This window comes from Perca fluviatilis, chromosome 6 (genome assembly GCF_010015445.1).
Source record: "Perca fluviatilis chromosome 6, GENO_Pfluv_1.0, whole genome shotgun sequence".
Classification (NCBI taxonomy): Eukaryota; Metazoa; Chordata; class Actinopteri; order Perciformes; family Percidae; genus Perca; species Perca fluviatilis.
The window spans coordinates 40,304,572-40,312,394 of NC_053117.1; the positions used below are offsets into that span (position 1 = coordinate 40,304,572).

A 7,823-nucleotide genomic window follows, 5' to 3' on the forward strand; every position below is an offset into this window, starting at 1 on the left:
AAGTCCTGATTATTTACATGGAGTCTGGTGGAGATATGCTGGCTCTATACACACTAAAAGTCCTGATTATTTACATGGAGTCTGGTGGAGATATGCTGGATCTATACGCGCTAAAGTCCTGATTATTCACATGGAGTCTGGTGGAAGATATGCTGGCTCTATACCGCGTCAAAAGTCCTGATTATTCACATGGAGTCTGGTGGAAGATATGCTGGCTCTATACACGCTAAAAGTCCTGATTATTTACATGGAGTCTGGTGGAGATATGCTGGCTCTATACACGGCTAAAAGTCCTGATTATTTACATGGAGTCTGGTGGAGATATGCTGGCTCTATACACGGTTAAAAGTCCTGATTATTTACATGGAGTCTGGTGGAGATATGCTGGCTCTATACACGCTAAAAGTCCTGATTATTCACATGGAGTCTGGTGGAAGATATGCTGGCTCTATACACGCTAAAAGTCCTGATTATTTACATGGAGTCTGGTGGAGATATGCTGGCTCTATACACGCTAAAAGTCCTGATTATTCACATGGAGTCTGGTGGAAGATATGCTGGCTCTATACACACTAAAAGTCCTGATTATTTACATGGAGTCTGGTGGAAGATATGCTGGCTCTATACACGCTAAAAGTCCTGATTATTCACATGGAGTCTGGTGGAAGATATGCTGGCTCTATACACGCTAAAAGTCCTGATTATTTACATGGAGTCTGGTGGAGTTGGCCATCGGGGGATCTTAGTCTTTTAAAAAAAAAAAATAAAAATAAATAAATAAAGGTCTCTCTGGTAGTCCCTTAGACACCAATGCATCAGAAAATAGGGTGAAAAATACCAGAATTACATTATTACAACACTGTATGAAGATGGGCGGTTATTTTGGTGGCATCATAGTGATTGGAAATCAGTTGGAAAAAGGTGGCAGTGACATAAATATGATCCAGTGGACCAATTAGCTTCATGCCCTGATTCAATGGCTAAATCTGCCATCAAAACGTGATTTTAATGAAGTTGAATCAACCGGTTTATTCCAGAAGAGAATCGGCAGCGTGCGTCTCGAGCGTAGTGTAGCAGAGAAACAGCTGATTCATCTTTCTTTTTTTTTTTTAAGTATTAAAGTAGTCACAGTTTACTTACAAATTCTCCTTTTATTTATTTTTTTAAATAAAAAGTCTGTATTTTCCTGCATCCCAGGCGAGAGAAGACATTTCCTACAACAGTTCAAAATCAGTAACTCAACTGACTTCAGTCACAAGCTTTAGTGAACTTGATTTTTAAACAGTTTTATCATTACATTTTGATTAAAATCTCTTTCCCATGTAGACCCACAGGGGCCTATATTCTTTCACAGCGAGCAAAATGATCCAAAAATAAAAATAAAAATAAAAACATGGCACAAAAACAGGTCATTAAGATCCAAATTAACTGACAAATCCAAAATAAAAGTTCTACATACACATCAGTTACAGTCAACCAAATTAAAAAAATAAACTGTTATGTGACTACAGAGGTGCTGACACCTGAAAGTAGTAGTTTTCTTTGGACATCCCACGTGAGAAACACCACTCTCCTTCCTCCGATGTCACAAAAAAAAGAAAAAGACTAGCTTTTTTTTTAAGAAATACCCGCCAAAATGAACAAAATGTCCCAAAGTCGTGACAAAAAAAACGTTTCCCCGCATCGGGCCGCCTGTCATCTACAACGGGTCCGACATAGACAGCTAAAGAAACTACAGTGATCAGACTGTAATCCTATTGCCTTATTCATACAAAAATAAATCAGCTATAGTGATTATTCTTCTGTTATCATCAGGTACAGTACAAAACATCATTAAAAAAACCTCTACAAACAGAAACTAGATCCAGGGATCAAAGCGAGCGATCAAACTGAAACACAACTGGCTTTGTGGGGAAGCTGGCAGAGGTTGTTTTGGTGGCGAGTTACCACGAGAGAATTAGGCTAGCATTATGCCTAACCACCTAATTAAAGCTTTTTTCCTGAGCTTTATATTGTGGTCCTTTTAAAAGGGTAACTTTTGGTATTTTGTAAGCATATGTTCTTATGTTTCTGTGCCCAAGTGACTGATGGGAACAACAATCTTTGATATTGGTCAAGTATTAAGCGAGAGAAACAAGCTGCAGTGTAATGTTAATGGGGCAAGTTAGCAACTTCAATCACTTTATTAGATTCACATATAAATAATCAGGACTTTTATCAACGTAAACCACACTTCATTCAAAGTGGACAGAAACTAAATAAAACTACCAAAAGCCGTCTTGGTTCATCTTTCCACTGTTCCAACAATCACCACTCTGGTTTGGTTGAAATAAACCCTTAATTCACCCATTTACATGTGGAGATATGCTGGCTCTATACACGCTAAAAGTCCTGATTATTTACATGGAGTCTGGTGGAGATATGCTGGCTCTATACACACTAAAAGTCCTGATTATTTACATGGAGTCTGGTGGAGATATGCTGGCTCTATACACGCTAAAAGTCCTGATTATTTACATGGAGTCTGGTGGAGATATGCTGGCTCTATACACACTAAAAGTCCTGATTATTTACATGGAGTCTGGTGGAGATATGCTGGCTCTATACACGCTAAAAGTCCTGATTATTTACATGGAGTCTGGTGGAGATATGCTGGCTCTATACACACTAAAAGTCCTGATTATTTACATGGAGTCTGGTGGAGATATGCTGGCTCTATACACACTAAAAGTCCTGATTATTTACATGGAGTCTGGTGGAGATATGCTGGCTCTATACACGCTAAAAGTCCTGATTATTTACATGGAGTCTGGTGGAGTTTGGTGATGGTGATTTCGGGGCCGTTTCATGTTAAACTAAAAGGATCTTACTCTTTAACTAAAAGGTCTATCTCTGTAGGGATCCTTTCATAATGTTGTCAGACACTTACAATAATAATCTGAGTCTGTCAGAAGCAAAAACACAACTTTTAGTGGACGCTGACTGACTGTAGGGTTACATTTCAGCCCGGTTTGCGGCTGACTGTTACAGCGTTCTCGCTTAATACTGGACCAATTTCAAAGATTTTAGTTCACATCAGTCACTTAAGACACCAATGCATGGTGGGAAATAGGGTCCAGGTTGGAAAAATACCGAAATTACATTAGTACAGAAGCGGCGAGTGAAGTTGGCAACTTGACAAATACTTGGGGGCAAATATGGAGTGTTGACAGCTCGTAATAACAATGTTTCAGGGCAGCAAGAAAAGGAAATTGGTGACAAAACAACGTATAAAACAGAAGGAAGAATTTCCTATTCCAAAACAACAACAACAACAAAAAAACATGGTACACTACAGAATCTTAATCGGTAGCTCTGACATACAAAATCAGTCATGTCACGATGGCACAAAAACAATAATGAAACTAGACAAATGTGTGTATTTAACACAAGTTCCCTTTGGTTTGGGATGTAGTGGAGTCGCAAAGTGTAGCTTGGCTAATGGAGCACTAAATCCCAAATTATGGACTCTATGTTTTTAATCATACAACACAGGAAATGTTGTTGCGATGGCCTGCTTGGAACAGGGCAGTTCTCATGAAGCATTCATACATAAAGCTACGAAAACGAATGCTCTGAAATTCGTATGTATTCCACGTATTTATTACCATATGCACCACAATGACTGCCGGGGTATAAAAGTGCTAAGGGTCATAAAACACAGGAGCGGAGTTAATGTCCTGGAAGAAGTTAAGGAGAAAACACAAGACTTTCACCCAGGAAACAGGTGTTCATGTCCTGGAGAAATTAAGGAGAAAACACAAGACTTTCACCCAGGAAACAGGTGTTCATGTCCTGGAAGAAGTTAAGGAGAAAACACAAGACTTTCACCCAGGAAACAGGTGTTCATGTCCTGGAAGAAGTTAAGGAGAAAACACAAGACTTTCACCCAGGAAACAGGAGTTCATGTCCTGGAGAAATTAAGGAGAAAACACAAGACTTTCGCCCAGGAAACAGGTGTTCATGTCCTGAAGAAGTTAAGGAGAAAAGACAAGACTTTCACCCAGGAAACAGGTGTTCATGTCCTGAAGAAGTTAAGGAGAAAAGACAAGACTTTCACTCAGGAAACAGGTGTTCATGTCCTGAAGAAGTTAAGGAGAAAAGACAAGACTTTCACTCAGGAAACAGGTGTTAGTGGGAGTATTACTTAAAGACAGGCCAGGAATCACGGGGCTGTATGTAAAAGGGCTGTATTTTCATCCCGTTAGCAGACTGATGAAAGAGGCTTGAGGTTGGGGTGGGATATTCCTCCAAAAAAGGTGGCCGATATTGGCAAAATCCCTCTGCCCTAACAAGCAGGACCGGCAAAGACTGCTTGGAACCAAGAGGTTTTAGTCCAAAACCTGCACACAACCTCCTAGATATTCACGTAAATAGACATTACTGCACATTTAACTCAAAAATCAAAGAAAACCGATTACTTATTTTTATGACCTCACAGTCAACACGCCTTTGCAGTTATGTGATTTAATATCTTTTATATGTGGGCAGGCAGAAACTGTTTCTGTGCCCCACACATTGGCACGGTGCTAGCACAGCTTAGCCAAGGTCCTAGGAAAGGGCTGTATTGACCCTCTGTGAATGGCAGGCCAGGAATTACGCAACACACAAGTGCTTTGCCAAGGTCCCAAAGATTTTTGAAAGGAGCCTGTTGCCCTAAATTAGGTTTCACCATGTACCTATGGCACTTCAAATTAATGTTTGGACTGTTCTTCTTTCCTAGTTAAATGTGTGGTGTGTATTTTTGTGAGTTTAAGTGCTGCTCTGTATTTTTGTCCCCACAGGAAAATGTAATGCATGTTTTTATGTTAGATACATTAAGGAGCGAAGTGAATGTGTATTTAAGCATGTTTTCTACTGCTTTTTGAAATGTTCTGAGTGTTTGCTGTTGTGTAACCCTAGGGAAATGTAATGCATGTTTTGATGTTAGAGAATGTATGTGAATGAGCAAGCATCTTAAATGCATCAGCTTTTTTTTACTATATGTGAAACTGTGCATGTTTTAATGTGTATTTAAGCATGTTTTTGACCTAACACGGTGGCCTATGATAGCCTCACATCTGTTACACATCAGCTTAGCACAGATCCTGGAGGTGACCAGCTCCATCTAGCCTAGCTTAGCACAGATCCTGGAGGTGACCAGCTCCATCTAGCCTAGCTTAGCACAGATCCTGGAGGTAACTGTCTCCATCTAGCCTAGCTTAGCACAGATCCTGGAGGTAACTGTCTCCATCTAGCCTAGCTTAGCACAGATCCTGGAGGTAACCAGCTCCATCTAGCCTAGCTTAGCACAGATCCTGGAGGTAACTGTCTGCATCTAGCCTAGCTTAGCACAGATCCTGGAGGTAACTGTCTCCATCTAGCCTAGCTTAGCACAGATCCTGGAGGTAACTGTCTCCATCTAGCCTACTGCTCCCAATAAGTGACAAGCAGTCACAGCGTGTATAGATAACAAGGTCCCATGACACACAGCCATCTTCTAACCGTATACATACTGGGAACTATTAGGGCTGCCACCTCTTAGTCGATTAGTCGACTAATCGGTCGTTTTGGTCTTAGTCGACTAAGATTTCTTTAGTTGATAAGTCATTTTTTATGCTTATTCATGCTTAATTACTCATTTCCAAGAAACTTATGAACACATTTAAGGTAAACACAAGATTTAAAGTGGTGCTTTTGCAGGATTAATTGTGGAGAAACTCAGTTTTACAGATGGTTAATTAACTACATTTATATTGTGCTTTTCTAGTCTCAACCACCTCTCAAAGCGTACAGCTCTGTCAATTAAATCAACTAATCGATTAGTCGACAAAATCGTATAAGTGTTAGTCGACTAAGAATTTCTTTAGTCGAGGACAGCCCTAGGAACTATATTCTCAGAAGGCGAAGCACTTCTACTTGGGCGGAGTGCTATTACTCCAACTCTTAGCGAACTCTCTGTTCCTCAGGAAGGGGCTTCTCAGGTGCTGCGAGCAAATCACGCCAGCTACCTCTTCCTCCTGGTCGTGTCGAGTCTGTTTCTGAAGCCTGTGAGCAAAACTACAAATCCAGATGACAAAGATTTTGCCACCCAGCTCTGATCTGGGCTCAGGAGGGCGATGAAAGTCATCGGGCTGAAGCTGGTGGGTCAGCGTAAGAAAAATGTCGCAATTTTTGAAACGATTCCGAGTAGGAATCAGTTCTCGATGCCCAATCCTAATCAGCTCTATCCCCATTGAACATCTCCTACCCTCGCCGCTGTGCAGAGCAGGCTGAACCGGACCTATTGGGTTTCGACTGGAGCGACCCATTCGTGTGGAGCTGAAGGATGATCGCACTGAGACTTGCGTCAAGAGCATCCACTCTCTGCTGACCAGTGAGCCCAATATGCAGCTCGTAGTGTGCATCTTGGTCGGCGACAGAGAAGATCTCTACAGTGCCAGCGAGTAGCTCTGCTGCGGCTGAAGTCCCATCCCATGCCAGGCCATCGATGTCAGCACCACATCCCAGCCACAGAAGTTAAGAAGTGTCGCCCCAAAAGATACTCCTGCTGATAAAAACAGCAAGTTAGGAGGAGAGCTATGGACTGTCAATGTCCCTCTGAAACGCTCGATGGTGGTGGGAGTTGATGTCCAACATGACACCAGCGAGGCACGCCAATCAGTGGTGGTGTGAACAGCTCACTGACCCAATGGTACTCCAGAGTAACTCTCCAGACACCCACTGAGGAACTGATCAATGGCTTCAGAGTTTGTTTACTGGCTGCACTGCAGAAAGTACTACGAGGTGAACCACAACTTGCCAGAGGACCGTGGTGTATCGGGATGGTGCGACAAAGATGGTGGAGCAGTACGAGATCCCACAGTTGATCGAATGCTTTGAGACTTTCCCCAGCTATGAGCCCGAGCTGACCTTCATTGTGGTCCAAAAGCGCATCAGCGCCGCCCTCTACTCATTTGCTGCAAACAACATTGGCACACCTCCACCTGGAAGTGTCCTGATCGCACCTTTACTCAGCAAGACTGGACAGATTTATTTTTAAAATGGCACATTACATTCGCCAGGGCTGTGGAATTCGGACACACTACATCTCCCTGTACGACACGGCAAACCTCTCACCAGACCAGATGTGTACTGGAACTGGCCGGGCACCATTCGTGTGCCAGCACCACGCAAGTATGCCCACAAGCTGGCTTACCGGTCTGGACAGTACTTGCACTCCGAGCCGAGCCAACCAGCTTTCAGACGAGCTATTCTTCCTTTGAGCTGAGCCGATCTACCACAAGCAAACAGCTGCATGCTGGCTGAACGGAAAAGCTTACTGGGACACTTGATAAATCTGAGCCATCTTTAATGTTTTAATTCAAAAGTGAAACCGTTGTTTTTTTAGCCACTGTTCCTGTGGCATAATTATTGCTCAGGTTTTTTGATGTTAAGCCCTTCCTGTACTGCCCTTTCTGCGCATTTTCTTGTGCTACGGTAGACAGCTGGTTAAAAGTCCTCCAATACACACATGGCTTGACTTGCTGTGTGTCATGTGACCTTGTTATCTGTACACGCTGTGACTATACAAATCACAACGTGTAAACAGTTGCCAGTTACCTCCAGGATCTGTGCTAAGCTAGGCTAGCGGTGGGTGCTTCAGACAGGAGAGAAGGGTATGTATGGACTTCTCTAACTCGGGTGAATAAACTAAAGTCACAATAAGTCGGCATGTTCCTTTAACGGGGACCGGTGTTTTAAAGCAAACCAAAATCTTATTTTTCTAATCTTAACTAGCCTTGTTGGTGTCTAAACTTAACTCG

The 7,823-nt window shown here is 42.3% G+C and overlaps 1 pseudogene; it reads left to right on the forward strand.

Moving 5' to 3' along the window:
• The first annotated feature begins 6,303 nt into the window (after positions 1 to 6,303).
• Positions 6,304 to 7,283, forward strand: LOC120561027 (annotated as a pseudogene).
• The last annotated feature ends 540 nt before the right edge of the window (positions 7,284 to 7,823 follow it).